The sequence below is a fragment of the Trichechus manatus genome, unplaced genomic scaffold (assembly GCF_000243295.1).
Source record: "Trichechus manatus latirostris isolate Lorelei unplaced genomic scaffold, TriManLat1.0 scaffold00009, whole genome shotgun sequence".
In the NCBI taxonomy this organism is placed as follows: Eukaryota; Metazoa; Chordata; class Mammalia; order Sirenia; family Trichechidae; genus Trichechus; species Trichechus manatus.
Genome location: NW_004443945.1, coordinates 21,156,207 through 21,179,970, shown reverse-complemented (window position 1 = coordinate 21,179,970; position 23,764 = coordinate 21,156,207). Strand labels below are relative to the sequence as shown.

At 39.2% G+C, this 23,764-nt stretch overlaps 1 protein-coding gene, 1 long non-coding RNA gene and 1 pseudogene across 4 annotated transcripts in view; 1 reads left to right on the top strand and 2 right to left on the bottom strand.

Annotated features, from left to right (window-relative positions):
• Positions 1–23,764, top strand: part of CPQ (carboxypeptidase Q) — a 537,063-nt gene that overhangs the window by 373,139 nt on the left and 140,160 nt on the right. The window lies entirely within an intron of this gene.
• On the bottom strand, positions 3,925–19,766 carry LOC111819472 (uncharacterized). 2 transcript variants are annotated; one of them, XR_002823078.1, is made up of 6 exons: positions 19,559–19,766; positions 18,835–18,890; positions 17,945–18,066; positions 9,875–10,006; positions 6,667–7,802; positions 3,925–5,900 (listed from the first exon to the last, which is right to left on the bottom strand). It is a non-coding gene; the product is annotated as an uncharacterized LOC111819472 (long non-coding RNA). The 2 variants fall into 2 exon arrangements; XR_002823077.1 differs by lacking the exon at positions 17,945–18,066 and having other exon boundaries at positions 18,835–19,766.
• On the bottom strand, positions 23,611–23,700 carry LOC111819483 (uncharacterized; annotated as a pseudogene).

Sequence of the window (23,764 nt, the reverse complement as noted above, 5' to 3'; positions counted from 1 at the left end):
CATCCTGTCCTGTTTTTGTAAATGTTTTGATATTGTCTGCTGTTTTGGGGGCCTTAAGTAGTTATTTTTCTCGTTTATCAATTGTAGATTTGTTTGTTTCATCCCTTTTTTTAAAAAAAATTTTGACTATGTCTGAGCAGGCGGACTGTGTGTTCTTTGTTTTTTGATCGTCTGTGCGCACAATACTTTTTGCCTCCTTCTCCAACTGGCAGGGTCAGTCACTCAGATATGGTACGGCAGGGCAGGTCTAGCTGAAGAGGAGTTACTGGGACAGGTTGTTTGTGGCACTTACTACAGCCACCGGAGCTGGTCGGTAATCAGTGGATGGCAAGTTCCAGTAGGCCGTGCCTGTGCTGCTTGGTTGTGTGATGTCAAGCGCATGGTGCAGGTAGGCAGGATGCAGCGGGGAGATTGTTTTGTGTGGAGCTAAGATGGATATAGGAGAGAGGAGAGAGGAACAGGAGCCAAAAACATACAAACAAACACAAAAGAATACTAGGGGAGCTTGCCGTTGGAGTGGAGAGATGAGAGACTATGAAATGGAAAAAAAAAAGAAAGGGGAAGAGGAAGAAAAGAAAGGAATGAATAAATAAAAATCAGAAAGGTTAAAGAACCGCAAAGTTCCCAGGGATCCCACTGGTGCAGGTATGAGGTCTGGGGAAGTTGCTCTCAGGTGTTCAGTACAGCCTGGCTAGAAAGTGTAGAGGTATACAACGCCAGGTATTCAGGGAACAGAAGGAGAAGGAATATATAGAGAGATAAGAAACTGAGCAATGAAGAAAGACAAAAAGAGAAAAAGAGGGAAAACAAAACAAAACAAATTAAGAAAAAAAAAACAAACAAGAAAGCCCCCCCAAAAGCAGAAATAAAAAACCCAACGAAAAAAGAAATGCCCTCAGGGATCCCTCTGCATGTCTGTGCAAGCCGAGTGGGAAGTCTCCTTGCCACGCAGCTCAGCCTGGCCAGAAAGGGCGCCCAACTCAAGAAAAGGAAAAGAAAACAAACAAACAATTCAAAACAAACAAACGCACATAAGCCCTGGGATCCCACCAGCACAGCAGCCCAGACCGTGCAGCAGCTCCACACTTGAATGGAGCTCCACAGCCCCTCAGGAAGAAGCAAAGATGGTGCACGGAGCCACGTATTTGAGCGAAAGGAGGGGGAGGTGGTGAGAGGTAAGGAAGAAATCAAAAGAAGCAGAAAAAAAAGCAACACTAGCAGCCAACAAATGGCACTCAGAGAGCCAGCTAGTGCGGGCTGGTGTTTCTCGGACAAGAGACTGTGTCCACAGGAAGCAGAGGGAGCCGAGTGTGGGTGAAGAAGGGTAGCGAGTGGGAAAGCGTATATCACAAATTACCGGCGCTCCGCAGCCCCTCAGGAAGAAGCAAAGATGGTGCACGGAGCCATGTATTTGAGCGAAAGGCGGGGGAGATGGTGAGAAGTAAGGAAGAAATCAAAAGAAGTGGAAAAAAGCAACACCGGCAGCCAACAAATGGCACTCAGAGAGCTGGCGTGTTCGGGTGTGTGGTATCCAAGCAGCCGGTGTTTCCTGGTCAAGAGATTGTGGCCGTGGGAAGCAGAGGAGGCCAAGTTGGGGTAAAGAAGGGTGGGGGGTGGGAAAACATATATCACAAATTACTGGTTGTTTTGTCTCCCGCTGGAAGCTCCGTGAGGCCGCTTTCTTGTACCCCGTTTGCTGGTCTCCGATAGGAGTCCAAGATGGCGGATCCGTGCTGCGTTAGTTGGTAGGGGACATCTGCATGAATCTCTCCTCGCTCTCCGTTCTCTGTCAGTTTTCTCACTCCATTTGGTGCTTGGCTGAGTTATCTCTTCATTTGATGTTTTAGGGTTTCAGGATTATTGTATTCTCTGTTCGGCTCAGTTTTTTGGATCTTTGCTGTGGAGAGACAGCATGGTGCTTCTGCCTATAGCACCGTTTTGCCAGAACCTCCCCTTACTTTTGAATTTGCCATCGGTTGTATGATGGAAACCCTTTGACATCTCCATTTTTCCCGTTTTGCTAAAGTAGAGGGTCAGCGAAAAAGAGGAAGACCCTCAACGAGATGGATTCACATGGTGGCTGCAACAATGGGCTCAAGCATAAAAACGATTGTGAGGATGGTGTAGGACCAGACATTGTTTTGTTCTGTTGTACATAGGATCACTATGAGTCCGAATCAACTCAACAGCACCTAATAACAGCAATACTAAATTTTCAGGGATCTCATATTTCTCCTGGTCCCTCCCAGCTTCCATTTTCTGGGTAGATTGAAATGCCCATCCTCCACTCTGCATCTTCCTTCCTGTGATTATACCCGCTGTGTCTTACTCTTTAATTTTAAAAATGATTGTGGATTTCTATTTGCAGATTGCCTGTGTATTTTAATATGAAGAGCAGAGGCCAACATGTGACATATGAGTTCTGGATGAAAATTACTGATATATTTGAACAAGAAATAGGGCCTGGGCTAGAGGCCAAGAAACTGGTTCATAATTATATAATTATATTAAGCCCAAACTTTTAATTGGTGAAATATGAAAGCTCTGAGGAAATCTCTTTTTCCAAGAAAAGTGAGATTCTTTTTGGATGCTGTTCCTTGGACAATATGTCATGCAGCATGTGTGTCAAAAGTCCCTCAGAGGGGCTTGTTAATTTGAAGTGTAGGCCCAGTGGGGCTTTCCGATATTTGGAAATATTTTTCTCAGATTCATCCTTCTGGTCTCTTCTCTTTTGTCCTCCTCTTTCACTACTCTTATAGATTCACTCTTTTTACCCAAGCCATCAGCTTAAACTATGTTCAGTTAATCTAACAGAAGAGATATTTGTGCTTTGTAAATATAATCAGTTACTCCTGAGTAACTGTCAGCAGAAGGTTATTTGCTATGAAGTGCTGTTGAATACTTTTTTGTGTTTGTGGTTTACTGGACTTGAAACTGTTTATTTGAAATGACATTTCCTGGAATGTTCTAGTATCAGTGGACAAAGCCTATGGCCAAATATGTTATGCTTCAAAATGTTTGTTTGGCACTTGAAAAATAAACCACCATCCATCCCAAAATTCTTCCAATTTATCATGTCTGTGAAGTTAGAGTTTTACGTTTTCAGACTTAAACAAATGAAAGAGATAAGAATTAACAGTATTATCTGGCTGTTGAAATGTAGGCTATATCAGAAACATCTTTCTAGAAAAGTCTAATTGTGAGTATCTTGATTGTGATTATTATATAGCTTAAAAGTTTAACTCAGAAAAATATTTTATTTGAATATTCTATCACTCATTCACTTAACAAATATTTATTGTGCATTGGCAGTATGTTAGTGTGCCAGAGGGCTTGTACCAAAGAGGAATGAGACATAGTCCTCGAATCCAGTGGGAGAGGCATTTGTTTCAAAAATGGCAATGCAAGTTGTTATGAGTTTTCTGATTAAAGTATGTACAAATAACGTTGGGAATCTGGTGAAGTAGGTGTCAGCATTGCTAGACTGGGTCAGGAAACTTCACAAAGGTAATACCTAAGCTTCCTTCCAAAAAGATGAAGAGAAACTACCGAAAGTAAAAGGGACAGAATGAAGAATTCCCAGCAGATTATAGAGCTTCGAGTTCTTTACATCATTAGAAATGGGGAAAAAATTGGTGACAGTAGCAGTCTTGGGGTTGAGGGTCAGGGGGAATGTTGCAGAATTGCAGGAGATGCTTACTTTTTACCTGATATATTTATATAACATCATATTTTTATATAACGAGTGTTGCTTTAGTAATCACAGGAGCTCTGGTGGCACAACAGTTAAGCTCATGGCTGCTAACCGAAAGGTTGGTGGTTCAAACCCACGCAGCGGCTCTGTGGGAGAAAGACCTGGTGATCTGTTTCCATAAAGATTACAGCCAAGAAAACCCTATGGGGCAGTTCTACTCTGTCACATGAGATTGCTATGAGTTGGAATCAAGTCGGTGGCATCCAACAACAACAACTTTAGTAATCAAAGGGAAAAAAACTCTCAAAGGCCAAATAAATAAATTTAAAAAAGACTCTTGGTATCTCCATTACCACAAACACTCTGTTAACAGGAACAACAGGGCACAGGTGGGAAGCAAGCAGACTTGTGCAGGAGCCCACCAAGCTGTCCAGACCCAGAGTATACCAGCAAAAATAGCCAAGTGCATGCCCAAGGTTTGGTATAAGTTCCACTGCATAGCTAGAGCTTTATGCAGCCATTTCTAGTGCAGTGGGTTCTCTCCTGAAGTTGGGATCTTGGAAGAGGGTTTCCTTTTCCCAGCCCCTGATCAAGTCTGCTTTGGAAAAGTCCTAGGAAGTCCAATCCAGAGTAACTGAGGGAGGGAAAATAATACCATCCAATGAAAGGGAAACTTAAAGGTAGAGCTAGAGACAGCTAGAGCCCTGAAGCCAATTTGCTTCTAGCCCAGACCTAGAAGGCAGACTCATTTAGAAAGGACCTCCCTCTGTGCCTACCTATACCTCTGGGGATGATAAAAGTACTAATAGCAAACATTTTTCTCGATATTAATATGTTGTAGACATTGTGCTAAGCATTCATCTCTGTACATGCTCTCTTTTTGTGACAATAACTCTAAGCAATAGATACACTTGTTATATCTGTTATACCAAAAAGGAAACGGAAGCAGAGAAAAATTAAGTACTCTGTGGAAAGTCACACAATTATTAAGTGAAACATTTAAATTTAAGAAGCCTGACTCCAGACGCTATACTCTTAAGTACTATATAATATTGCTTTCCTGGAATAGCATTTCCAGTCTGTTTTCTATTGTATGCGTGTCTAGGGAGACTCATCCTAGGATATCAAGAAATGTTATATGGAAAAACAAAAAATGGTTCTATGGTCAAGTAAGTTTAGGAAATTCCCTCTTGGTAATTTCTTTATTCATCAAAAAACATTTGTCAGAGAGTCTTCCATGGATGTGGTATACTATGGGAAATGCTGCTTGTGGGCATTTTTGGTGTTGGTAGAACTAAAAAAGATTCCAAGAATACTTGGTCAGATATACTTCACAGAGTGAGTACAAAGGGCCTCGGATTTGTTTTCAGTCTAGATTTTCTGGCTACCTATGGGAGCTTGAGGCTGCCAGAATGTTGACAAGGGTGAATCGTGCCATGGTACCGTAATTGGCATGGGAAAACAAATCTTGTATTTCTCCTTGAAGAGCATTTGTACCCACCCAAATGCAAATGCAAAAGACTACCCAACGACTTTATTTTATTAAGATGAATATAGTATCATTGAGAATATATGAAATATGCTAAGGACTCTCTCTGCCAAGTTTTTTTTCTATGGTCCCAAATGAAGCTGAGTTAGGTGAGATTTTACTTTCTTTGAAGGATTTTTTTTTTTCCTTAAAACACTCCACTAACTTTGCCTATACCTACTTTCAATGCTATTTCTCCACAATTACTTTGTGAACACAGTAGAGGAGACTGTTGGCCTCAAGAAAGGTATTCTCTTAAAATCTCTAGTCCTCAATACCTTTATGGAATAATATATCTGCTTGTGAAGCTGTCCAAGATATTAACTTGTTTAAAGTCTAAAAAAAGTATTTCTCCCAATGCCATTAAACTTTTTTTTTTTTAATTAAGTTGAATTTTAATTCTAGACGGTTGTTTGCTGTTATTTTTTCTGATCAAATTTTGGTCTTGACTTTTTATAATTATATTTAGTGAGGCAAATATCTAGAACAATAGAGAAATTAGAAACTGAGAATTTGCTTACTCTTTTCCTTTTTTTGTTACTTCTAAAAGTAGGTTTGTGGTCATGGCATTTGTGGCTTCTTCTCTTGTGCTTTTTTGCGTGATCTTCTCATTTTTTATTCAGATGATGTTATTTCCTTTAGTGACAAGTTTTGTAATGTCTGGCTTTACCATGAGACCTGTGGCAGATATATATTTTTTCAGCTGAGGTTTGAACACATTTATAATTTTCATGCACACACTTAGCATCTTTATATCTCATTCCACTGACACAGCCATTTCCACTAGCATGTATAACAAAAGACAAACATTGTATGTAGATTGATCTGCTAAACATGTCCATGAAATAAAGTAAGAATTGTTAAAAATTAATCACTTAGAATGTGACCTACCTTTTAGTTTGAATGTAGTATTGGAGATTCAATAGTTATTTTAGAGCCTTAAGTGTATGAACGTTGCTGTTACCATTTTATCTTTTAGTTACAGTATACTTTTCCATGTAAAGGGAGAGAAGGCCTGAGTCCGGGGGCATACAGCTTGATGACCTGTTCCTTCCTGCCTAACAGAGAGTCTGGAGGGGTGGCAGATGAATGCGGTGAGAGGGAGAGTCTCCTGGGGTCCCTCTTCCATAGTGTACTCAGCACCTTCCCCTACATCTGCTTTGATTTGGCCTGTATGCTTTAGAAAATTAAGAAATGTGGTGGTGGTAAAGGAAGTGAAAGCTGAAGAAATTAGTATTATTTGTCCTAGAGAAGAGAGGTCATGGAAAGACTTAATAATGGTATCTTTAGTGCCCTAGTGGGTTTCTTCCCAACCACGCATGGGATCCATATAAGTTCAGGGTGGGGCCATCTCGAAAACCCCAGACTATTTCATTAAAAACAGTATTATCATGGTATCGCACAACCTGGCTTACAAGGAGACCTCTTATGTGACTTCACACACCTTCTATTTCAATGATTATTGAATACCCACTTCATGCCAGGTAAATGAAAATGGATTGGACAGTGGTCCTTCCATCATGGAGCTGACAGATGGCAATGGCTTCACATGGGCAGAGAAGTTTGAGCTAAACCTTGAAGGGAAAACAGGTGGGAGAATAAAGGACAAAATTAGAGCTTATGAAAGTGCATAGTGTGAGGCCTGGCAGATGTTTTCATACATTTGGAGCAATAGATGAGTGAAGAGAGGTGGAACAATGGGTCTGAAATGAAAGGTGATGGTCAGGTTGTGAAGGGCATTGGAGGATGCAGGTCTAAATTTGGTACTCTAGGCAGTGGGAGCCATTGGAGATTTTAAGCAAGGAATCAGCACGATAAGACTTCTTTCTAAAGTAAAGATATCTGGTAGGTTATCCACTGAATCTACAAAGCAGTGTAACAAATAGAATGAAGACACTGAAAAATTGAGGGAGGAGATCCCAGCCATACTGAGCCTGGAAACCCACAGCTTTAGAGTTACTAAGCAAATTTTATGTGCTATGTGGCTGATGAGCCAGCTTCCAGCTCTCTATGCAAAGTATACTAAAGACGAAGTGATGGGTTTTCCAGTGATGCTGTGTTGTTCTTCACCTACACACTTCTCTGCATTGTGCTAATGCTGCATTTTGCAAACAGTGTGGTTTACCTCAGCTTCCAATATTGCCTCCAAATGAATTCTGCTCCTGTAAACTTGCCTAAGGACAGAGGTCTGCAAACAAAGAAACAAGAAGATACACTATGAACATCAGATCGGACCTTTATGATTAATTGGGTTTTAAAAATGGTCCTGGAAGATAAGGATTTAGTTTAGTCCTTTCTTAGGCCCCTCCAACCTGTGAGTATCCTCAAAACCAAGCCCTAGGAACAGAGTTTCTGCTGGGTATTTGATGCAAACAACAAGCTAAAGGAAGTATTGAAAGAAGTTGAACGTTACAAGATTACTTATCTGTAATCCTGCTAACCCCCTCCTCATATTGGGTGATCATCATTGTTGAGCCGAAGTTCAGCCCATGTTCTTGCCTGACCCCAGCACCTCCAGACTGTGCAAAGTGATCCAGGTTCTCATTGAGTTTTCAGCCATTTAAATCTACCTTCTTTAACCTGAAAAACAAAAAAATTAAATCAAAATCTGGAGGTAAATGAGAGGCAGCATGGATAGTAGAATAAGCATATACTCTATGTCAGCAATCTGTGTTCAAATCCTTCTATGCTACCTAGCAGCTATATTGTCCTGGAAAAATTATTTAACCTTTTAAATCTTCAATTTCCTCTTCTTTAAAATGGGAGCAACTTATCTTGAATAGTTGAAGGATGATTTGAAATAATTTATACAGTACCTGGCCACCATTAAGCTGTCAAGAAATTAAAAAAGAAAAGTTACCATCAAGTTGATTCTGACTCATAGTCACCCCATGTGTGTCAGAGTAGCTCCATAGGGTTTTCAATGACTGATTTTTTTTGGAAGTAGATCACCAGGTGTCATGGATTGAATTGTGTCCCCCCAAAATATGTGTCAACTTGGTTAGGCCATGATTCCCAGTATTGTGTGGTTATCCTTCATTTTGTGATTGATGTAATTTTCCTATGTGTTATAAATCCTAATCTCTGCCTGTGGTTAATGAGGCAAGATTAGATTATGTTAAAGAGGATTAGGGTGGAATGTAACACCCTTACCCAGGTCACATCCCTGATCGAATGAATTTCTCTGGGATGTGGCCTGCACACCTTTTCTCTCTCAAGAGATAAGAGGAAAGGGAAACGAGCAGAGAAGGGGATCTCATACTACCAAGAAAGCAGTGCCGGGATTCCTGCACAGAGAAGCTCCTAGCCCAGGGGAAGATTGATGAGTAGGACCTTCCTCCTGAGCCGACAGAGAAAGCCTTCCCCTGGAGCTGACACCCTGAATTTGGACTTATAGCCTACTAGACTATGAGAGAATGAATTTCTCTTTGTTAAAGCCATCCACTTTGGGTATTTCTGTTATATCAGCACTAGATAACTAAGACACCAGGCCTTTCTTTTAAGGTACCCCTGGGCGGACTTAAACTTCCAACCTTTTGTTTACCAGACAAGCATGTTAACCATTTGCACCACCCGAGGACTCCATTATTATCCCATCCTAACTGTCAAACAATGGGGGTAGAGGTTCCAGCCAAGAATATAATCTCAGTATCCACTCTAAGCTCTCAATTCTACAGGTCCCATCCATACAGTTTGGCTTGATCAGGGCCATCCCCACAGCAGAGAAGCCTCCAAATTAAGCAAGAGTAAGTGATTCTGAGGAGCCAAATTAAACAAACCATCGTCCCAGTATAGCCACCATCCACGAGTATACATAAGGCTGACACTTTCCCCATCACTGTAGAGAATGCCACTTAATAGATGCTTCGTATTATACAGAATAACACTCCCCAGGACATCAGGATGGAGAAAATTTCATTTTTTCCCACCCGCTTCGCTCTCTCTGCCAATGTTCTTAACCTGGTAACATTATATATACAAAGACTTATAATATTTCTAAGGAAAAAAAATAGTAACATAGGAAATAGCTGTTGAGGGCAACTGAATTTAATACAAAGTAAACTGTTTGAAATATAGAAGAAAAATCAAGGCAGAAAAAATAAACAATTAAATCTAGTGCTTACTATTTACAATTTACCCTTGTGACTAAATTCTGAAGAAATCTTTCTATGTTTAATATAGCCAAAACCCCAACATTTCCAGGCATTCTCAGAATATATTCATGCATAGAAAGCCAAGGACTATGGCTAATGATGCTTGTATTATTGTTCTTTCTCTGTAATAATGGTATCATTTGAAAGGAATATATTTAAAATATAATTGAAACTATTCTGAGTGATTGCTTTGATTAATGTATGTGGGAAAATATAAGTCAGGAAGTGTTTCAAAGGCTATATTTCTGTTCTCATCACCACAGACCATATATCCATTTAGCCATCCCATATTCACTTGTTTCAGGCAGCATGTTAGAACAAAGCAATATTTTATGAAGTGCTTCAGACTGGAATTACTCCTTTTCTGAAAGAAGGATGTGTGAATTCAACTTTTATAGTTGAATAATTCTAGATGGAGTCGTTTGAATGTCATTTTTGGTCACAAATGAAGAGTTTGGTAGAGGAATTTTTGAATGGATTACCTTTCTTAATACTTACAATATGTTGTTGCAAAAAACAGTGGTTAAACTTTTAAAGCCAGGCTTCTTGATACAAATGCAAAATATCTGCCAAGAGGACCCCATGTCCTACGTTTTCGTCTTTATAATAAACAGATATTTAATTGAACACCTGGGAGAAGGAGGAGAGAAGCAATTTTTATTGAATAGATTTTATGTGTTAGTTACTTTACATGATCTTTTTTTAGTCCTCAAAACACCCCTCTAGCAGATCATTTGACCTGTCTGGACCTCGGTTCCTTATCAGAAAAATAGGTGATAATATGCTTACAGGGCTATTATGTGATTGAGAAACCCATATATCAGAGTTGCAAAGATTAGAAATGCATGGCACATAAGTGTTTAAGAAAACTGTAGTGGCCACACTGCGGCTGATGGTGATGATGATCATCTCAGTGGCTTGGAATTCATCCTGGGCATATTATGGAGCAGTGATGCTGGACTTAGGGAGACAAGGCAACCTTCAGGATGGTTATAGTGTGGAAAAACTTCAAGAAGGTACTGTAGCATTTTTTATAACAGTAGCATAATTTTACTAATTACAAGTATATGAAGTTTCTTTTTTTTAAGAAAAAATTATCCAAATTGACTAGTAACAGTGATTGCTGTGTTTTTATGCAAATAATGCATGCCTTCTACATTTGTTTGCCAACCATACCCTCCCCCGCCCCCCAGGTATTTTCATAAACTCCCCTATGCCAATGTTCTTTTTACATGTTGCTGTAAAAAATTAGCATAGCACACTTACTCTTGCTTTAGGACTTGAATGAGATGGGGTCATAAAAGGTTTTTCATCCAGGCCTTCTTAGATTGATGTGAGGATGAGAGTAGACCGTTTCAGATTTTAGAATTAAAAGCTAATGGCAGCTAGCTTGTCTGAGCATGCTGCACCAAGCTCCAAACTAAGTGCTGGATGTGTGGTTCTCATGGAGCCTGTTGCTGTTGTTAGGTGCCATGGAGTTGATTTCGATTCATAGCGGCCACATGTGACACAGTAGAACTGCCCCAAAAGGTTTTCTAGATTGTAATCTTTAAGGAAATAGATTGCCAGGTCTTTCTCCAGTGGAGCCACCAGGTGCATTAGAACCATCAACCTTTTGGTTAGCAGCCAAGAGCTTAATGTTGCACTACTAGGGCTCTTTTCATTGAACCTGTTGTTGCTGGGTGCTGTAGAGTCGATTCTAACTCATAATGACAGAGTAGAACTGTCCCATAGGGTTTTCTTGGCTGTAATCTTTCTGAAGCAGATTACCAGGACTTTCTCCCACAGAGCTGCTGGGTGGGTTTGAACTACCAACCATTCGTTTAGTAGCTGAGCACATAACTGTTGCACTACTATCATTGAGCCTAAAAGGCAGGAGTTACTATTAAGCCTTTTATAGATGAAGGGCCTAAGGCTGATGCTACTTACAACTTACAAACCTAGAAATTCTTCTATTTTTTTTTTTCCTTAAAGCTGCTCTTTAATTTTTTTCTTTGTCATTTTTGTGTTAAGAAATATTTCAAATATTTAGAAAACTGTTGCTATTGTTATTGCTCCGTGCTGTTGAGTTGGTTCTGACTCATAGTGACCCCATGCACAACAGAACCAAACACTGCCCGGTCCTGCACGACCCTCACAATCTTTGCTATGTTTGAGCCCATTGTTGCAACCATTGTGTCAGTCCGTCTCATGGAGGGTCTTCTCTTTTTTACTGACCCTCTACTTTACCAAGCATGATGTCCTTCTCCAGGGACTGGTCTCTCCTGATAACATGTCCAAAGTAAGTGAGATGAAGTCTCACTATTCTCTATCCTAAGGAGCATTCTGGCTGTACTTCTTCCAAGACAGATTTGTTCATTCTTCTGGCAGTGCGTGGTATAGTCAATATTCTTCACCAGCAGTGTAATTTAAAGGCATCAATTCTCCTTTGGTCTTCCTTATTCATTGTCCAGCTTTCCCATGCATATGAAGCGATTGAGAATACCATGGTTTGGGTCAGGCACACCTTAGTCCTCAAGGTGACATCTTTGTTTTTGAACCCTTAAAGAGGTCTTTTGCAGCAGATTTGCACAACGCAATATGTTGTTTGATTTCTTGACTGCTGCTTCCATGGGCGTTGATTGTGGATCCAAGTAAAATAAAATCCTTGACAACTTCAATCTTTTCTCCCTTTATCATGATGTTGCTTATTGGTCTAGCTGTGAGGATTTTTGTTTTCTTCAATATGAGGTATATAATCCATACTGAAGTCTTTGCTCTTCATCAGTAAGTGCTTCAAGTCCTCTTCACTTGCAGCAAGCAAGGTTGTGTCATCTGCATCTGGCAGGTTGTTAATGAATCTTCCTCCAAATCCTGATGCTGCATTCTTCTTCATATAGTCCAGTTTCTCAGATTATTTGCTCAGCATACAGATCGAATAAGTATGGTGAAAGGATACAAACCTGACTCACACCATTCCTGATTTTAAACCATGTAGTATCCCTTTGGAAACCCTGGTGGCACAGCTATGGCTGCTAACCAAAAAGCTGGCAGTTTGAATCCACCAGGTACTCCTTGGAAACCCTATGAGGCAGTTCTACTCTGTCTTATAGGGTCGCTGTGAGTTGGTATCGACTCAACGGCAACGAGTTTTTTTAGTATCCCCTTGTTCTTTTTGAACCACTGCCTCTTGGTCTCTGTACATGTTCCTCATTAGCACAATTAAGTGTTCTGGAATTCCCATTCTTCACAATGTTATCCATAATTTGTTATGATCCACACAGTCGAATGCCTGTGCATAGTCAGTAAAACACAGGTAAACATCTTTTCTGTTATCCTCTGCTTTCAGCCAAGATCTATCTGGCATCAGCAATGATATCCCTTGGTCCACATCCTCTTCTGAATCGGTCTTGAATTTCTAGCAGTTCCCTGTGCTTTTGAATGATCTTCAGCAAAATTTTATTTGCATGTTATATTAATCATATTTTTCAATAATTTCCACATCCGGAGGATCACCTTACTTTGGGATGGACACAAATATGGATCTTTTATAGTCAGCTGGCCACGTACCTGTCTTTCAAATTTCTTGGCTTAGACAAGTGAGCACTTCCAGCATCGCATCCGTTTGTTGAAACATTCCGTTGGCATTCCGTCAATTCCTGGAGCCTTGTTTTTCACCAATGCCTTCAGTGTAGCTTGGACTTCTTCCTTCAATAGCATCGGGTCTTGATCATATGCTACTTCCTGAAATGGCTGAGTCAACCATTTCTTTTTGGTATAGTGACTATGTATTCCTTCCATCTTCTTTTGATGCTTCCTGTGTCATTCAATTTTTTCTACATAGAATAATAAACACATTTTCTTCACCCAGATTTCATAAATGTTAACAACTTCTGGTATCTGTTTCAGATTTTTAAAGGAAACAAAAAATTACCAATACAGTTGAAACCTATTTTGTACCCATCCATTATCCATCCCCTTCTCCCTCCTCAAATATGACTATCTTTTCTAGGGGATTTTCACATTGTCCTATAAATGTGTATATCCAAAAACAGTTTAATATAGCTTTTGTGTTTTGTGTTCTTAAATTTACGTAAATTTATTTTTCCTTGGATTAATTCTTTTTGAGGAACTGCTGAACTGTTTTCCACAGTGGCTGCATCGTTTTACATTCCCGCCAGCAATGGAAGAGAGTCCCAGTTTCTCCACATCCTCTCCTATACTTGTTGTTTTCCATTTTTCTGATAATAGCCATCTTAGTGGCAGTGAAGTGGTATCTCACTGTGGTTTTGATATGCATCTCTCTAATGACTAATGACCTGGAGCATCTTTTCATATGCCTGTTGGCCATTCGTGTATCTTATTTGGAGAAATATCTATTTAAGTTCTTTGCCCATTTTTTCATTGTGTTGCCTTTTTGTTATTGAGTTATACAAGTTCTTTATATATTCTGTATATTAAACTCATCAGATATATGGTTACCAAATATTTTCTTTCATTCTTTATCAGTTTTTGAGATAAGTATATTAAAAATCTCCCACTAGGACTGTGATTTTATAAATTTCTTCTTGAATCTGTCACCTTAGCTTTATATAATTTTAGGCCTTGTTGCTTTATGTAGTTGAACCTAAAGACCTTCTTTATCCTTAATAATGCTTTCTCCCTGCAAGTCTATTTTATCTTATATTAATATCACACCAACTCTTTTGGTTACTCATTCTTTTTCTATTCCTTTATTTTCAACTTATCTAGGTCATTGTGTTGTAGTTGATTCTGTTGTAAACAGCATATAGTTAGATTTTTAAATATCAACTGTGACAATATCTGTTAACGGGAGTTTGTTCTGTTTATTGTTATTGTGGTTACTTATATTTTAGTATTTTTTCAGCATTTTTCTGTTAAAGTTGCTATTTTTTCCTTTATCTTTTCTCCTCTTTTGCTTTCTCTTGGATTCATTGCTTTTTCTTATTCCTTCCCACGTTTTTCCCTCCACTATTTAGAAGATTCTCTTTCTATACTTTCAGTAGTTAGAAACATGTATGTAACATGCATATTTGTCTTAATTGAATCATTCAACAATGATAGATTGGGTTTTGCATCAATGTATTCCCACTCATTTTATGTTTATATATACATATATATATATACATATTATATACAATATTGTTGACTAGTATTTTATTGACTTATTTTACTTCTATTAACTAGTTTGTATTCTATTGACTAGTACCTTATTTCTAAACCATCCCCGGACTGATTATTATTTGGTTATTATTTTTTGGTGTTGCAAGTTGCATAAGTACTCTGTGCCTCAGTTTCCTCATATCTATAGTGGGGATTATAATGGTATCTACTTGTAGGTTTATTGTAATAATTAAATGAGTTAGTTCAGTTATTGGCACATAATAACTGCTCAGTGAATTTTAGCTGTTATTATTATTTATAATCAGTATTTATTAGATTATCAACATGTTTATTGATATATTTATTTATTATTCTTTCTTTCTTTTTTTTTTTTTTTTTTTTGTATAGTTACCTTCTTCCCGAACTAAAAATCGCAGTAATTCTTATAATAAAGTTCTGTGGGTAATAAATTTTCTGAGTTTTATTTAAAAATGGCTTTATTTTGTCCTTACCTTTGGACGATACTTAGCTGGATATGGAAATTTAGATGACAATTATTTTCTCTCAGCATTTGAAAGATATTATTCTATTTTCTTCTGGCTCTTATAGTGGTTCTTGAGAAATCTAATTGCATCTATGATCATCTGCATTTTCACCATTATTTGTTTGGGAGTACTTTTTGTTTTTCAATTATCTTCAGCAAAATTTTACTTGTGTGTAATATTAATGATGTTGTTCGATAATTTCTGCATTCTTGGATCACCTTTCTTTGGAATGGACACAAATATGGATCTCTTTCAGTTGGTTGACCAGGTAACTGTCTTCCAGATTTCTTGGTATAGACAAGTGTTCACTTCCAGCATTGCATCTGTTTGTTGAAACATCCCAGTTGGTATTCTGTCAATTCCCGGAGCCTTGTTTTTCACCAGTGCCTTCGGTGCACCTTGGACTTCTTCCCTAAGTACCATCTGTTCTTGATCACTTATTGAAGATCAAAGACTACAACCTTCAGTATGGGTTACACCTGAACATAAAGAAAACAAAAATCCTCACAAACTGGACCAATAAGCAACATTATGATAAATGGAGAAAATATTGAAGTTGTCAAGGATTTCATTTTACTTGGATCCATAATCAATGCCTACGGAAGCAGCAGCCTAAAAATGAAATGATGTATTGCACTGGGCAAGTCTGCTGAAAATGACTACTTTAAAGGATTAAAAAGGAAAGATGTCACTTCAAGGACTAAGGTGGACTTGACCCAAGACATGGTATTTTCAATAGTCTCATATGCATGGGAAAGCTGGACAATGAATGAGGAAGACCAAAGAGGAATTGATGCATTTGAATTATGGTGTTGGTGAAGAATATGGAATAGACCATACACTGCCAGAAGAAGGAACAAATCTGCCTTGGAAGAAGTACAGCCAGAATGCTCCTTAGGATGGAGGATAGTGAGACTTCATCTCACTTACTTTGGACATGTTATCAGGAGGTACCAGTTCCTGGAGAAGGACATCATGCTTGGTAAAGTAGAGGGTCAGTGAAAAAGAGGAAGACCTTCAATGACATGGGCTGACACAGTGGTTGCAACAATGGGCTCAAACATAGCAACGAATGTGAGGACGGTGCTGGGCCGGCAACGTTTTGTTCTTCTGTACATAGAGTCGCTATGAGTCAGAACCGACTCTACGGTATCTAACAACAACTTTTGTTTTTATTTTTTTCTGCTCTGATTCTTTTTGTTTCTTCAATCTGAAGACTCTTGCCTTTTTTTTTTTTTTTTGACTCTATAATACCATATTATCTCCTCAAATTGTGCTTTCCTTCATTTTATTTTCTCTGTCTGAAATCCCCACAAGATAAATATCTCATTCTGTCCTCCATGTCTCTTAATCTCACTTTAATACTTTCCATTCTTCATCTGTTTGCAGCTTTCTGGGTGATTCTCTCAGATCCATTCCTTCAGTTCGTAGTATTTCTCTTCAGTTGTGTCTATAATTCTATTTAGCCCTACCGTTGAGTTCTTAACTTAAAGTAGACATGGTTTAGTTATATATTGTTATGTAATGTTTTGTTGTGTAGCTTTTCATTAGATTTTATTGGGTCATTTTCTTGTTTGTTTGTTTCCTGTGAGGGTGAGTTGTAAAGTGCCTACACAGCAAATTCACACATGCTCTGGCTTGATCTCTCTAGGTTTCAGAGATTGCAGACCAGTCTTTCAGGTTACTCCCTCAGCTTGGGGTTTTCAAAACTCCATGGGTTATTGCAGCATCAGCTTTTACTTTCAGCTCTAGCTTGAATTCTTTTATTATTTCTAGTATCTAGGGGATTTCTCTCTCTTTCTCTTTCTTGTTCTGTTTGTCCTTCCTCCCTCTCCCCCCTCCTTCCTTTCTTCCTGATTGAGTTATGCTATGCATTAAACAGTAGCTTTTAAATTTATATTTTCTAAGCATTTTTACTTGTTCGTATGATAAAGGAGCCTTTCAGCATCACCATGATCAGTCAGAAGTCTTTCTAGTTCCTTTCTAAGGAACAAAAACTCCTTCCATTCAGCCTGGAGAAGACAAAAACTGGAAAATCAAAACAGTGACCTGTCTGTGACACCATTGGCCTGGAAAAATGAGGAAGGGGGTGAGCAGAACTGTGAGAAGCATGAATAGCCAAGGCCAGTGATCCCCAATCATTTTACCACCAAGTTTCCCTTGTATTTTTTTTATCTTTATGTGTGTGCCTTGAAAGATGTTGTCCCGAAAAAGCCCATATACATTTTTTAACTAATAATGATTTATTTCCCCGTGGAACTATTGCCTGAGATAATCTTTAAACGTTAAATCAAAAAATACCCCTTGAAATCGTCTTAAAACCAAACGGTAGTTTAGCTTAACTAGTGAAAAAGGTCTGCTTTTGAGCATTGTGCTCTTTTAAGAGCTATCTATATGGGATCAAATTGCCAACAGCAACTTGAAGGATTAGACAGGAACCTTAGGGGGCAGTGAGTTTATCTTAATGAGGGAGGAACAACTCAGAAAAGGAGGGTGAGAATGGTTGCATAACTTGAAGAATGTAATCAATGTCACTAAATTGTACATGTAGAGATGGCTGAATTGGTGTTTGTTTTGCTGTGTATATTCTCAAAAACAACAACAAAATAAGTAAAATTTAGAGGAAAAAAAATAATGATTTATTCCCGTTTTGTTAATTACAAAAATTTATAACATACTTTCATTATTATGAGATGACCAGTGTTACTGTGTCAAGCTGATATTCTTCCAACCAAGAGCAAAGAGATTAAATTTGCAAGTTTAGTTTATCCAGGGAGCCATCCCTCCCATAAAGATATGATTTTTGTGCTTTTTAAAATATTTGAAATTGGCTCATAGACACCGTTTCGTGATCCTAGGTTTGGAAACACTGGTATAAATGTACTGAGTAGAGCCCTAGAAAGAGGGGAATCACTCTTACCTATGTCCTTCCTCTCTTGAGGTTTCATTAGTGCTGGCTGGTCCAGGACCTGCACCTGCAGCCGTTGCTTATTCCCTTCTTGGCTCAAGTCACAGCACCTACAGGTGGTCTCCTATAGTGGTCTAGGTGTGAGCATTGATTAGCTTTTAGAGGACATTATTTGGACTAGCAGGAAGAGTATCATGCAAAATCATCTCAATGCCACCTTTGAAAAATGACCCGGATTTTCATATCAGATTAGTCCTGGACCATCAGAACAAATATGTTTTCTTGTGGCTTGTCTAGGGGGCATTGGTGGTCCAGTGGTAGAATTCTTGCCTTTAACGTGGGAAACTCAGGTTTGATTCCCAGCCAATGCACCTCATGTGTACCTGCTACCTGTCTGTCAGTAAAGGCTGATAGTTTGTTATGGTACTGAGTAGATTTCAGTGGAGCTTCTAGACTGAGATGGACTAGGAAGAAAGGCCTGGAAATATACTTCCAAAATTCAGCCAGTGAAAACCTTGTGGATCACAACAGTCAGATCCACAACTGATCAGGGGGATCATGGAGGACTGGACAATGTTTTGTTCCATTGTACATGAGGGTGCCATGAGTTGGCGGCTAACTCAATGTCAGCTAACAACAACAATAACATGGCTTATCTGCCCATCTTTGATAAATGCAAGTTGTATAATGAGCCCTCATTTAACAAAGATTTTCAACATGGGTTTTTGTTTGTTTATTCTTTCAGAATAGTACCTTAGAAAAATTTATACTGATTTTTCTTGGCAATTATTAAATAGATCTCCTCCATACACCATCCCCCAACCCTCAACCCCAGCATTGAAGAAGAAATGATTCCTTAATTCCAAATCTAAGCCACTTCTGACACTCACAACTGGACTTACTCTGAAGTTGGCCTCTCATAGAAGGACAGCGGGCAAAGCACTGGTCACTGGAGAGCCTGGGGAGACAGTGGGAGGGTGAATTGGAAGCCATAAGTAGGAGCAGGCCTTTCCTTATTGTTTTATATAGTTAGAGAAAACGTAGTTTTAGAATGGACTTTGCTAAAGGGATAAACAGTACAGTTCAATTATCCAGACTTTGAATCATACTTCTAGCCTTGTAATTTACCTGATTCACCCCTATATACTATTCTTTTTTTGTAATGAAAAGAGAGCATTAAGTGAGAGATGAGCATATTAGTGATTATACTTAGGGCTACTGCATTTAAATCAGGGTAATATGGGTAAGGAGACTGGCATGGGGAGTGATGTGATCAGGGTTGGTCAGTGGCACGGAAGCAGAGGGGGGTAATTCACTGAGAGGGCATGAGTAGGGGTTTTACGGGCAATGGACACATGTGCATTCTTCAAATCCTTCCACAGGGCCTGCTGCCTACTCTGTATGTTCAAGGGCATTTTATGTTAGATTTATGTGCAGATCCCTAAATATGCCATACTGTTTCACATCTCCTTATTGACTAGGAAACCATACCTTGTGGGTACTCATTTTTTCCATTGTCAGAGTTCAGCTCCTTTACGATAATATGCATTACTTCTAATCTTTACATGCCCAGGACCCAACTCAAAGTACCTACTCATAGTGTTTATCAGATTTAGCAGAACTCACCCCACTCAAATGCTTCAGTCCAGGAAAGTGAAAGAGCCAGAGGGAAGATTAGTTCTGGGGAGTCGCGGAGTCAATCCACGGAGGCCCTTGGTCTCCTACAGGAACACAGAAAGGGTAAAGAAGTGTAACTGTGATAAAAGGGAAAGGAAAGAAGAGAGAGAAAGAAGGAAAAGAGACACAATCAAGCAGAAGCAGAATCTGGCTCAGGGAAGCAGAGTTGAATAGAGAGTGACGTTTGAGGCGCGTATCATGAAGCCTGATGGCAGGGCCGTGTCTACATCTGTTTGATCTGGTCGCCATCATTACACTGCCTCTAAATTTTAGCCTTTTCTTTTCATAATCATTTTTCTTTTGCTCTTCCTTGGCACTATCTTAAACATCACATTAATGTTAACTGTTTCATAAACTAAGAGAACTTCTTTTAACGTGGACAGGCTCCTAGGTGAACCTCTTTCAGTCCTTTCTGATACACACATGTTTAAAGTGGCAATTATTTCCTCTTATGGAAGAAGACAGATCTCATTTAATAATGTGTTTCAAAAAGGGAGATTAGTTGTGGTCGCAGCGACAAATTCTTCATAATTCTTCAAGCACTATAAAAAGTAATTTAATGGCATGAAGTGAATTCCCACCAGGGTAGTTGTCCTGTCACTGTGAATTGCTGTGATCATCTTTGAAGAGATACTTCTTTCCGCAATGTCTGTCAGCAACTATGTAGGGTTTGTTTTAGATTCAAAATGTGTGAGATAAATTGATCTCTATTTAAGGGATTCAAGCATATTTTTGTTGTTTTTGTTGGATCCGGCCTGGACTAGCCATTTGCTAGTTCAATTTAGGACATGTTATGTTTCGTTGTCCTGAAAATGTATATCCAGATGCAGTTTTTATGTACTCTTTTTCTTCCCCTTCATTTATGGAAGAATGGCTGTAGAATTAAAAGGATTTTTTATCTTTTCTCAGTGATACTACCCTTATTACATTCAGTTTTTTAATAAGTCATAAACCTGCTACTTTACACAAGTCTTATTTCTAAAAATTTTGAGAGAGCTAGAACCTGTGTAAGGTGGAAACCTGTCAGAGAAGAAAAACTCAAATATTTTCCATTAATAGAAAGCGATAGAAAAGTGGTAAGACTGTACCCTGTCAAAGGTGGAAAACTTGCAAGACCTGGAAAAACAAGGCAGTCCTGTTGGGTTCTGGCTCTCACAGATTTCACTATACATAATCTCAGAATTTATATATATGTGACTTCATATATATATCAATAAATATATATATGACTTAAGACTGATCAGCTCTTACCATAGCTATTGCATAGATATCCAGGATTTTTATTTTCTTTTAGTATCTTTCAGACTGGGAAAAAAACCTACTATTTGTAAGCAGATAATTTCAGTAAATGCCTTTTTATTTTTCTCTCTCTGTGATTTACTGCTTGAAACCGTGAGAAACATCGAAGTACAGGCACTGCTTTCCAGCTTTGACAAAACCTCAGTGGCTGACCTCACAAACTTAGAAAGATTTATCACACATGATTCAATGGTGGAAGTAATAATATTAGCAGTCAAAACTTTCTAAGACGCCACCAGGAAAAGGCAACTTTGGTCGTTCTGCTTCTTGTTAAGAACAGCTGGCAATTTAAAAAGCAAACACTTACTAAAGGGGCGGAGATAAAAATGATCAAACAGAAATGCCTCCTCCTTCAGTTAAATATGAACTAAGGATGCTGCATAGCAGTAATAAAATCAGAGTCTTAGCAGCTTCCCGTTGATGAGTGTGGGTGTATGTGCTTATTTTTGTTTGGTCTTCAAAGATGAATTTTCTTACGTCTTTCTTCTCTTTGAGGGAAATATATCTAGATCAAACTATTTCTTGCAGAATACTTGATCTATATAAAACCCTGTTTAAGATGTCATGTTTATCCTGGCTGTGTTGAGACTCAGACAAGATTATCTGCTGTGTGAATTATGTCTGCGAGAGATAGGCTCTCGCCATGCCTTCTGCACAATTACTCCACACATCTGCCAGGGGGCAGAGGTGATTTCGGCCATCCTGAGTGTTGCCCATATAAGGCAGAGCCCTCTGCAGTCCCGAGCACTAAGTCACTAGCTGAAAGCCATGACAGTGCCCATCAAGAACCTTGACTGTGAGGAAGCCTCTTTAAGAAGAAATGATGGTGAAGAAAGAAATGTGCATGACCAGTTTTGCAGGCTGTGATGTCATGTGATTGGTGTGGCATGGCTCCCTATCAGAAGTGCATATAGCAGAAGGGAAAAGAAATGGACACATGAGCGGCATTTCCTCAGTTCCCACCAAGCTTCAACAGTGAGTCCTGGAAGCAAAATAACAGTGAGCTATGACATGTAACATTAAACCACCCATACTTCTTCTGCTTTAAGGAATTCAAGGGAGTCTCAACTGTGCTAAAAATAATAGGACATTTTTCTCTTTGTGGCATTGGCTTTCTGTCCTTCTGGACCTTTAGCTAGAAGTTGAGATGCATCATTTCTTTCCGAATAGCTCTGAGAATCAAAGAATCTTAGTTGCCAGAGCTGGAAGGGGATTCAAAGATCATCTGGTGGAATGATCTGATTGTTCACATGAATAAACTGAATCCCAGAAAGACTGTGATTTTGTTCAGGACATGGACCAGAGCTTGTGTAGAACCAAGAGCTAAATTCTGACTCATGGTCCAGGTCTGTCTATAGTGTACCACACCAGCTGAATCACATTTCTCTCCAAGACACAGCCTCTGCTTCAGCCAGCTGGGTTACTTTACTGTGTTCTTCACAAACCACCCTCACTCCCCTCTGCACCTTTGCTGATGCTATGTGCCCTGATTGGCATGCCCTTCTCCTCCAACTCCTCTGCTCAAATCTATCACATCCTGCAATGCCCAGTCCACTCCCACTTCCAAAATTGACCTCTCCTCTCTCTGGACCTATTTGAGCCCTTTTTAACCCTCTGTTTCATATTGATCTCAATTCTTATCCAGACTAAGCTCTCCAAAGTCAGAGTTTGTGTCTTCTTCACTCTAGTCCTCCACCAGGTTGGGTACAGAGCAGACTCCCAGCTTATTAACAGGCATATTGAACAGTCTTCTGTTCTGGCCCTTGAACTCTTGGGCAGGTAAGGCAAGGAAAAGAGGCCAAATCATACAGAAATCAAACACACAGATGTTCAGGTCTCCTCCGAATCAGCCTCCACTGGTCAGATGTTTCCAGCACCTGCATCCACAGCCATTTCCATAATCCTTCCTCTCCAGAGGCAGTTCTTGCAAGGGATAATTCCTATTGTGGTTGAGCTAGAAGCTTCCCAAAGGCCTTGTCAATATTGTAATTTCAAGTCTGTCAATTTCATCTAAAGCTTCCCCTTTGGGAGAGATGGAAACCACCAGATAGGTATTCACATATCCATCACCTTACAAGTATTTTCTAGGTGGTCAGTGACCCCTAGAAAAGTCACAGGTGTCCTGATGAATAATAGGAAGATTTTTCATGGAAACTAATGAGGACCATGGTTATTCTAAACAAAGGCACTTCTTTGAATCATAGTGAAATCCACAGATATGCTTTCTAGCTCCTTTTCTTAGCCCTTCCTAAAACGATGGCCATATGGTTTAAAACCAAGAAAGGAAATGACTCAAGGTCACCTCCAAAATCAATTATAGTCAGTTTAGCTCTTCCCCTCTTTGTATTCACCGTCTCCAATCCACAGTAGACTGGATGCAGAATGCCTTGGTAGAAAGGGGTCATTAGGGACAGGCAGCCAAGCAGTGTAGCAATGTAGAGAGAGCCCTAGACTAGAAGTATAAGTCCAGGTTTGTGGCCTGACTGTACCACTTCTGTCTCAAAAACTGAGCAAAGCCTCCTTCCTCTCTCAACCTCAGTTTTCGCATCTGTTAAATGAGAAGAATAATGCCTGCCCTACATCTAGGCATTCTTTTTTTATTTTTTATTGTGCTTTAGGTGAAAGTTTACACCTCAGGTTAATTTCTCATACAAAAATTTATACACAGATTGTTTTGTGACATTAGTTGCAATCCCCACAATAAAAATATGGAATGCTTCATGAATTTGCTTGTCATCCTTGCATAGGGGCCATGCTAATCTTCTCTGTATATGTGCTGCTGAAGCGAGCACCATCTAGGCATTCTTCACATATATAATTATTTCTTTAACATTTTCCTTCCCTATTCACGAAGGC